Here is an 11,166-nt window from a genome sequence, read left to right as displayed (position 1 = left end):
CACAGACATGCAGTGCAGTGTGTGTATGTGATCTGCGCTTTGTATTGCTACCGATCTGGATTGCACTGATAAAACTAAGCCCACGATTCTCGTTTAAGCTGTAGTCCCAGGCCTGCTAAGGAGCCGCAGGTATTCTGAGGGCACAAGGGCTCCACGGTATTCTGAGTCTCAGCTGAAGAATGCTGATCTGGGATCAGCTTTCTCATGCGCGTATAATCCTATTAACCAGGAAATGAAAAGCACAAACTGATCTAAGACCAGTTATCACACAAGCCCAAAGCTTTCAGTTTGTATAATTACCAATAATGGGTGCTAATAATATCTAGGACTAATTAAACAGATAATGTTTATCAGAATGGAAGGTGAGGTCAATCGCAATGCAGTCTCAGAATAGATCCTACTGAAAGGCAATTAGCAGATCAACTTAAATATTCTAATTAAGAATGCTCAATATATTTTATTTACATTATATTTTAAATGTGCTTGTATATTATCATCACTATATAAACCTTGGAATTATAAGGTTCTATTTGCCATTTTTGTCAAAATGTAGTTATTCACATATTATTTTCCTATGACAACTTATTTACAATTTGTGAAGTTTAATTTTTAAAGTTGTGTACAATTTGGGACTGATGTATGAAAGAGACTTGTTCCCCGTATCCCATATCGCTATGTGGAATGCAAAAACTTGCAAAAACACCCCCAAAAACCGCTCAGAATGAAGATAGAACCTTATAATTCCAAGGTGACGTAATGTATTTTTTGTTTTATATGTATTAATATAATAATAATACATGTTGTTTATAGTATGTTGGTATAATATATTAATGAAATAATTATTACATTTGTAATACATATAAAATCATATTGTATGATGTATATGATAATACTGTATATAGGCAAGGCAAGTTTATTTATATAGCACATTTCATACTCAATGGTAATTCAAGTTTGTGTTGTATACAAACACACACTTATACGTCATCTAATGCTTACTTAAAGTTGATCCTTAAAAAAATGAATACATTAATAACATTGTTAAATGTAATATTTCACAAATAATGTAATAATAATAAATAATAATTATTATTTATAATAATAATAATATATATTATATATATATAATAATATATATATAATATAATAATAATAATTTATAATAATAAATGTAATAATACACAAATTTCACAATGAATATCTGTACATTGTATACAGTGAATACAGTACATTGTAATGTCAAACAATGAATACAGTACATGAATATAGTACATATAGTACATTGTAATGTTATGATGCCTAAACTCACTTCTAACATTTAAAATGATTGATTTTACTTTTAGTGTTTTATTTTTATGTATTTCAACAAAATAGTGTACAATTGTATAATTAGCTGTTCGTCAGTTATTGGCCAAAGCATAAAAAATAATCATCAGTATATGGGTATTGGACAGAATTTTAATATCATTATATATTTCTTGAGTCACGGCAGTATAAAAAGTTCACAGAACAGTTCTAAAAAAATCCAGTCCAGACCACCTGATGGAAAGACCCTCAGGAGAGCTACATTTTTCCTGGCTCAAGCTCGTCAAAATGAACCACATAGGCTCTACAAAGGAGATTTTTCATCACGTGTGTCCTGAAATTTGCCAGTGGAGGTATTTAATCAATTAAGAGTCTGAGTTTAATGTATTCTGCGCTAAGTAGCAACTGCAGATCATGCTGGTAGCTGTGGAAACAGGTGCAGTGGAGTCTTCACACATTCAGAGCTTGTGACAGAGCATTTTAACATCTCATCTGAAGAGTTTGACATAACAATGGGAAGTTTTAATTGTGCAATTTGGAATCCAAATGAGAAGGCTCTTATTATACAAACTCAAAACTTAATTAAGCATTATTGTATGCTGCTTTTTTGGAGCTTGATGTCACGGATAGGTGGTGGTAGGAAGCGCACGATGAAGGAGATGATGACGAGAAAAACATAATTTAATAAACTAATTTTATTAAATGAGTCTTTAATAAAATAGCAAACTCAGGAGAATCACAACCACATACAACACAAACAATAATCGACAAAGGACTGGAGAGAACAGGGAGTATGTATACAGTACATACAGTACAAAAGCCTTTCAAGTGCGAACTGTCCATTTAAAATGGTTAATGTTTATTTATCTCCCTCTTGTGTGTCTTTTGTCTGTTCTCTTTGTCTCTTTCCTTTTTCCCCTCTTATTCTATCTGACAAGATGCCGCGGGAACGGACGTATGCAGGGCTTCTGATAGTATGACAGGTTCATATTTCTCCCGTGTTTGGCTTGGCAGGCAGCTGGTGAATCTGGCAGGGGAAGACAGTGGTGTGCTTGAGTGTGGGTCTCCTGACTCCTGGGTAGAATATACCTGCCTCTGCTTCTCTAAATGTTGAGAACAGACAGCTCCTTAATGCTGCCTGTGATATCAGCTGACACCACCTCCATAGACCTTCACCTGTGAACCTCATAGGTACAAGTAACACATGCAAACGTGTGACAACCATCTCAATCTTATTATAGAAGCTATAATTTAGAAAATGTACCTTCAATTTTCACCATGAAGTTGTTTTTTGGTGTTTGCTTAAAGGTAGACTCAAAAATGAGACTTTACTGAAAATGTTATCACCCACAGGACATCTGAGATTTAAATGAATGTGTTTGTACATCGGGACAGATTTGGAGAAATTTAGCATTACATCACTTGCTCACCAATGGATCCTCTGCAGTGAGTGGGTGCCATCAGAATGAGAATCCAAACAGCTGATAATAACGTTACAATAATCCACAAGTAATCCACCTGATCCCAGACCATAAATTAATGTCTTGTGAATCGAAAATCTATATGTTTGTAATAAACAAAACCATCATTAAGATGTTTTTAACCGGCTAAAATAGTCCTCTATCCATGATATCACTTTCTCCAGAAAAGCATCTCACCTGAGAGAAATATGCGCAGTTCAAGCATGTTTTACAAGCAAAAACACTCCAAAACTTTTCTAAAAAATTTGTCAGTGGATTTTGATGTGAGAAGGCAATAGGGAATGGATGGTTTAAACTTTAGGGAGCACTACTATGGATTATGGACTGGGTGGTATTTTGGCCAGAAGCAATAGTTTAAAGTTAAAACGCCTTAAATGATGGATTTGTTTCTTACAAACACACAAGACATTAAATCATTGTTTTTTTTATCAGCTGTTTAGACTCTCATTCTGACGGCACCCGTTCACTGCAGAGGATCCATTGGTGAGCAAGTGATGTAACGCAAAATTTTTCCAATCTGCTTCGATGAAGACACAAACCCATCTACATCTTGGATTGCTTGAGCGTGAGTAAATTTTAAGCACATTTTCATTTTAGGTGAACTATTCCTTTATCATGAAATGGAAAAATCACCCTAAAAAATATATTTTTTAATGCACATGAATGCACGTAATGTTGATGTAATTTTGAACAATTCATCCATGCACAATTCATCCTTGTTTACATTGTTTTGACCTTGTCATTTTTTTATAAAAAATGATAACTCAAACATCCAATAAAATGACAGACTTTTCGCTGGTGACATAAGCTGAACTTCTTCAATCATTTAGTTTGCTTAAACCCTGATCTTTGCAAGCTCGCATTCATATCTGCCTCCATCCAATCAACAACCGAGAGACAGAGCCAAGACCCTGACCCTACATTTATTATTATTTTTTTATCTATGTCTCTCAGATGGATGTCAAAACATGGAAGCAAAGATCTGTCGCTATTTCCTTTACATTGCAACTTTATGAAGATGTATTTTGCCTGTGCAAAAGTGATACAGTTCGGGATTGTTGCCAGGGTATTGCTGTGTGGTTGCTAGGATGTTCACCACCAAAACTGTAGGATGCATGTCATTTTTATATATGGATCAAGTCTCTTATTTATTGTGAATCTATGATATTTTTTTGGGCTTGTTTTTACATCCACAAGGTGAACATGGTTAGTCTGGTTGCTTAGACAATAATAGCACACCTCTCCTCAATAAGCTGCATGATTTCAGGTATCATTCATGTGCGTGCAGGTGTGATATTCAAATCCCTTACCCCTAAGTATGAGCAATAATAATAGCAATGATTGCCTTAGAAAGCGGCGCAAACTAATAATCATCATTCCCATCACAGCTCAGTGTTCTCAAGCGTGTAATACCAGTTTTCTCTCTGCCAGATTATTATTCAAATGTTGGTCTACACCTAAATTTAATTAATACAGATTGACCGAAAGAAAAAAATACCCATATAAGCATCAATTCTCTGAAAGAAGGATCTGAAAGAAAAGTGTTGCAGTACGGCAGTTTTGAGTATCACCATTTTAAAGTGTGACTTTTATTTCCTTCTCAATGTCCCTCCTGTGGTTTAATTTAACAAGGAGTGCCTGCAATTCCAGACTGACCATTAGTGCTAGATTTAAAGGTTCTGTATTGCATTAGTATTCATATCTGTAATCCCATTTTCAGCCTGTACTCATGATTAATCTAGTTACTAAAATGAAATCATCAGTTGTAAAAGCCACTTTTTTGTATGATATTTATGGTTTATGATGTTTATGATGTTTTTAAACCTCTAAAAGCTTCCATCTGAGGTATATTAAAATGTTTGGTTAAAGGTCATGTTTATGGCAGATTTTGATTGATTATTGGGTATAATAACTCTTAGAAGTAAAGAGACCCTGTGTGGCATTTCTATCTCCATTATGCATAAAAATACAAGACCCACACAAACTAAAAACCATTGCTTGAGTCACACAATAAGCATGTATGCCTCATGCGGAGCTCTCCAGGGTGCTGAAATCAGGAAGAAGGCTTAAATGTCAATGGTACCAATCTGACTGCAGAGCTGTACATGGTTCTGAATGGAGCGGGAGGCTCTGCACAGTGCCATGTTATGACGATGCTGTCCGTGGAGCTGTGAGAACTGTTGATATGGCCCTGCATGACATTCCCTCTAATTTATCCCAGATGTGGAAACACATATAGTATTAGGCCTGATTCACACCGCACATGAAAGCAGAGTGTGTTTATTTTGACGCTTATATTAATATAATGCAGTAGCTTAGCATAAACTGGTTCAAGCTGTGTTTTGGTGCTAAACCCATTTTTGCCATGCATAAGCATTCTGAAAATATGGTGAAATATGCTGTATATTCCTGTTCATTAACAGAATCTTTTGCATTTGGTCTTTTATAAAGCAACATAAAGTACTAGAGCAGGGGCAGGCAATGGCGGTCCTGGAGTGCTGATGTCCTGCAGAGTTTAGCTCAAACCCTGCAAAAAAAAAAAAAAAACTCACCTGCCTGTAGCCTTAGTGATCCTGAAGACCTTTGTAGCAAATTAGCTCAAAAGGGAAATATATATAAATAATTATAATTAATTGCAATTATTTATATCAGCTGCCAGTAGTAACTGTAGCAGAATTAATATTATCATTAACTAATCTGTTCGTCCAGCAAAAATTTTGTGTAATTTCATATTAACTCTAAGAAATAATATTAACGTGGCCATAGAAAATAACTGTCTTACAGTATTAGTGCATTAGAGCATGTAACAAGATCAGGAATTTTTAAAGGGACATTATCCACAAGCAGTGACAGAATCAGAAACTCATGTAATTTGTGCACAAAGGTTTTATTAACTAAACACTAACACAAAACTAGTCTAACAAACATACACGCACACTCATACATGCATGCAAAGGGGAGTTAAACTGGATGAATGAAACTGTTAGAGAAACCAGAGAATACAGCTTATACTAAACCTCTGTTTCATTTAGTTAAATGTACAATACTTGCATTGCCTTGGCAGTTGAACAAGCATCCAGATGCAGTCTCAGATGAAAGTCTTGAAGGTTTAAAGGTTTGGTGGTGTTGGAACTGCATTCATGTTCTTCCGGGTTTGAAGAGTGATGAACTCCAAAGATGTTATTTTGACTCGGTGGTAGTCGGGCGAGTTTTCTCCCAGGTGGAAAGTGAAGACATGACTGTATAGTTGAGGCTTGTCACCGGCCCCGGGATTTGGTTAGTCCCACATGATCAGCAATCAGAAGACGAAGTAGAAGAGCAGCAGAAGATGATAAGAGAGGTAGGTCACTGATGTAGTGGCCTTTTAACTTTTGTGGAGGTCACACCTCCAGGGGGTCATTGAGCCAATGGTAACTTAAACTTTCGAAGGGAAAGTTTACGACTCTGTCTTCGAGCATGGTATTTTGCATATGCAATTGGATTGGGTGTTGGTGCAAAACTATTAAAGATTCTTTCTTATAACACTGATATGTTGCATAGGTATCAACATATAATATGCAATATCATCATATTAAAAACTCATAGATACCAAACATGGTATATGTGAGGTTACATCAACTAGTGTCTTTTTTGATAAGCATGCATAAAACAGTATACACTACAATGTCACAAAAGACATATACAAGAACAGTAATAATACTCACACACAATGTCCTGGAAATATGTATGTCATTCATAGAAGGTTTTCTATGAAGGAATGGGGGAATGTCCCGTTTTATGGGCATTATGTGTCTTTCCTATGGGCAAATGGAGAGAGAGCTCCACATTCCTTTAGCAATAAAACCAGTGTTATCAGATTATTTGTCATTGCTTGCCATGGAAACCAGAGGCCTGTTCTGCCTTTTTGGGGTTTTAGTTGCTCTTTGGGGGTTGTCCACAGAACTTTAAAACATAGGTTGCTTTTTGGATTAAATATAATGAATAATTGTGTGTCTGACTGGTCCAAGTGCTGGAATGTTTCCTCACATTCTTGTATCCAGTTGTTTTCATGCACCTTGTGAGTGGTAAAGTTGCTCCAGATCCTACATCATAGTCCAAATGCTTCACCATGATTAACTTGTTCAGGTGTGTTTGATTAGGGTTGGAGCTAAACTCTGCAGGACAGCGGCACTCCAGGACCGATGTTGCCTATCCCTGTACTAGAGTGTACTCCTCAAACATTAGCCCAGTAACACCAGTAAATTGCCGTAAAAGTACCGGAACGACTTTACATTCTCATATCTGTAAAGGTCCTGTTAACACCTGATCTCTTAATGGTCATTTACCAGTAAAGACTGTATATGTGACCCTGGACCACAAAGCCAGTCACAAGGGTCAATTTTTCGAAATTGAGATGTATACATCATCTGAAAGCTGAATAAATAAGCTTTCCATTGATGTATGGTTTGTTAGGACAGGACAATATTTGGCTGAGATACAACTATTTGAAAATCTGGAATCTAAGGGTGCAAAAAAATCTAAATACTGAGAAAATCGCCTTTAAAGTTGTCCAAATGAAGTTCTTAGCAATGCATATTACTAATCAAAAATTTAGTTTTAATATATTTACGGTAAGAAATTTACAAAATATCTTCATGGAACATGATCTTTACTTAATATCCTAATGATTTTTGGCATAAAAGAAAAATCTATAATTTTGACCCATACAATGATTTTTTTGGCTATTGCTCAAAATATACCCCAGCGACTTCAGACTGGTTTTGTGCTCCAGGGTCACATATGTGAAAGGGACTATTGTATGTCAGGCTTGATGGAAGTTGCAGATGCAGTGACAGACACAAACAGTAAATTTTATACAGTAAATCTAAGTGAATCCAAATAATTTCAGCAATTTATAGCTAAAGTTGTGTTTTGTGCCATTCAGAATTGAAAATGCCATTTAACAAACAGAACGCAGAATTTCAATTCACTTTGGAATGCAAGTAGAGTTAAAGGGAATTTTCATTTAAAAATTATAACATTTTTAACTAGAAAAGCAATGTATGTCACAACAAACTTTGAATGATGGGGGGGGGGTGGTGGTTGAAAAGCTTGGAGGTTTCCTATAAACTGATGATAGATAGATAGATAGATGGATAGATAGATAGATAGATAGATAGATAGATCATATCCAATTATATAGAAATTCACAATTATCAACCCCCTTAAACAATTGCATACATGGATATTATTAAAACAATTGCTCAATTTATTTTCTTTATGCCATATAAATCCAGTCAGGGTCAATTCTTGTGGAGTTGCACTGTTGCTTTGCTAACGCAGTGTTTGTGTGTGCACTGTAAAACAGCCTTTAGTCCATGCTTTACAATAGTATGTGTCTGTATGCCCTTTTATTTAGTCTAAAAGCTGGTAGAACCGGGCAGCATTTGTTTGCATCCAGTAAGAGTAAATACAGACCTCTGCTTTTCTCTGTTTATCAGCTCTCAATGCCTTTCTGCTCATAGTTTATATTGTGAAATGAAGACCACAGAGCTTCTGTCTATCACAGCTTATATAATTACATTCTGACCTTGAGACTATAGTTATTTCTCTTTCTTGCTTTCTCGCGCTCATATACACTGAAAAAGGAATCTGATAAACAACTCCTGTTCTGCCGGTTTTGAGGACTGACCTCGTCAAGCAACACTTTCATTCTGAGTGCAAAGTCTGTGGGTGGATGCAAAGTGCTGACAAACATTCCTCTGATTGACTGAATCATTAAAAATTGTGCGAGTGCTGCCTGCCTCTTTGGGTTGAAATAATGAACTCCACTTTCAGCTCGTCCTCATTTTTTAAGGATAGTTCACCAAAAAAAGAAAGAAAAGAAGATTCTGTCGTTTATTCAGCCTCATGTCGTTTCAAACCTGTATGACTTTCTGTCTTCCAATATTTTTGTTTGTTTCTCAAACCAGCTTTTGCATGAATAGTGCACTAGTCGGACTACTTTAAAGGGGTCATATGATGCGATTTCAAGTTTTCCTTTCTCTTTGGAGTGTTACAAGCTGTTTGTGAATAGATAAGATCCCTAAAGTTGCAAAGACTAAAGTCTCAAACCCAAAGAGATATTCTTTAGAAAAGTTAAGACTCGTCCACGCCCTCCTAAAACGCCTCGTTCAAACACGCCCCCACATGTCTACATCACTGTGTGGGAAGATTTGCATAACACCACCCAAATGTTCACGCAAAGAAAGAAGGCGTAAATTTGATTCTCGCTGTGGTATTGTTGCCGCCCCCATATTGTGGAGACGCTGTGTGTTTCGCTGTGAAAGTAAAACTACTTTGTTTGGCCTTCCAAAAGAGAACACAACTAGAAATCAGTGGTTAAGTTGTATTTACAACACTGTTCCAGAACAGTTCAAACTAAATATCCAGATGTGTGCAATGCATTTTACGAAGGACGAGGACTGTTTCCTGGGAGAGTAGCCAACAATGCCGGTGAATTCAGTTCCCCTGTTTCGCTGCGCATGCTGACCACAGTCTATGATGCTGACAAATAATGCTGACTCACAGCCTGTAAGTATGTTTTCATATTTAAAGAATTTGCCACTGATGATTCAAACGCAAGTTTTGAGCAGTGTAGAGTAGTGCTTGTTGTTTGTTGTTTCTCTGATCACAAATGCAGACAGAGTTTTATGTTTACGTGGCGCGATGCAACACAATGCGTAAAAAGACAGTATAAGTCATTATAATCAGTAATTATGTCCCCACTGGATGCAACAAATGCCTCGTTTATAATGGGTTTTATTGGTTTTGTGGACACGGTATCACAGTATGGTAAGGGGCGTAACATTTCCGTCACCCTTGAGGAATTCGACCAATCACAGCGCACTGGATAGCTGGCCAATCAGAGCACACCTTGCTTTTCAGAACGATGAGCTTTGTAAAAATCGACAGAAAGGCGGGGCATAGAGGAACAACAATAATGTACAGTATGTGGAAAATAATAAATAAAATAAATGTTTTTTGAATCTTAAACTGCGTAAACACATTTCATTACACCAAATACACAAAAATAATGTTATTTTTTAGCTACGTCATATGACTCCTTTAATGATACTTTTATAGTACTTTGCCTGCTTTTATACCTACTTTTTAATGATACTCCTTCCTTTTAAAAGCTTGAACACTCCAGTTTCCATTCATTGTAATTGCATAGAGAGAGAGAGAGAACAGTAAATTCTTCAAAATATCTGTTTTTGTGTTCAACAGCAAAAAAGAAAACTATGGGTTTGGAACAACATAAGGGTGAGTAAATGATGACAGAATGTTAATTTCTGTGTTTTTGTTTTACTGTTTACAGAAATGGATCCCGCTTTTGTTAATGGTAAACTCGACAGAAAGGCGGGGCATAGAGGAACAACAATAATGTACAGTATGTGGAAAATAATAAATAAAATAAATGTTTTTTGAATCTTAAACTGCGTAAACACATTTCATTACACCAAATACACAAAAATAATGTTATTTTTTAGCTACGTCATATGACTCCTTTAATGATACTTTTATAGTACTTTGCCTGCTTTTATACCTACTTTTTAATGATACTCCTTCCTTTTAAAAGCTTGAACACTCCAGTTTCCATTCATTGTAATTGCATAGAGAGAGAGAGAGAGAGAGAACAGTAAATTCTTCAAAATATCTGTTTTTGTGTTCAACAGCAAAAAAGAAAACTATGGGTTTGGAACAACATAAGGGTGAGTAAATGATGACAGAATGTTAATTTCTGTGTTTTTGTTTTACTGTTTACAGAAATGGATCCCGCTTTTGTTAATGGTAAAAGATGACAGGATATTTCAACAGTAGGTGTTCTTCAGATAAATTTAGTTTGGAACAAAAGGTGAGACAAAGAAAAATACATAAAAGGGATGCTTCACATCTGGCTCATTTGTCAGGTCAGCTCAGATGTCAGGTCAGTTTGATATTTGGTGTCTGGTGAAACTCACCTCAGTTGCAGTAGTGGGTTCAGATGTGCTGGGCTGCTTGACAACTCATCTTAACTGAATCAACTGAACCTAAAGGAGAGTACAGTCCTTTTGAGTCCTGCAGATATGTATGAATGTAATCCTTATCAATCCTCAACAATAATCGACATTCAGCTCACCATCACTGTCCGACTTTGCCTTGCTTGAGCAGTTTTAATTCTCTACAAGTATCAAAGTTAACAGCTGTTTTCTGTGTGACACATTCAGTGATTGAAAGGAACTCCTTCGGTTTATGTGTCAAAGTGAATAGAGAAGCAGCACTTCATAAAGCTCTTTTTTCATTCCTTAATTCTCAAGGATGACTTGTATCATACTGTGTTAACCTTTTATTCAAAGCTTATATGGATCATCTAATTAGT

This window comes from Sinocyclocheilus grahami, unplaced genomic scaffold (assembly GCF_001515645.1).
Source record: "Sinocyclocheilus grahami isolate Dianchi unplaced genomic scaffold, SAMN03320097.WGS_v1.1 scaffold16.1, whole genome shotgun sequence".
In the NCBI taxonomy this organism is placed as follows: domain Eukaryota; kingdom Metazoa; phylum Chordata; class Actinopteri; order Cypriniformes; family Cyprinidae; genus Sinocyclocheilus; species Sinocyclocheilus grahami.
The sequence above is the reverse complement of the archived record's forward strand: the minus strand, read 5'-3'. Positions refer to the sequence as shown.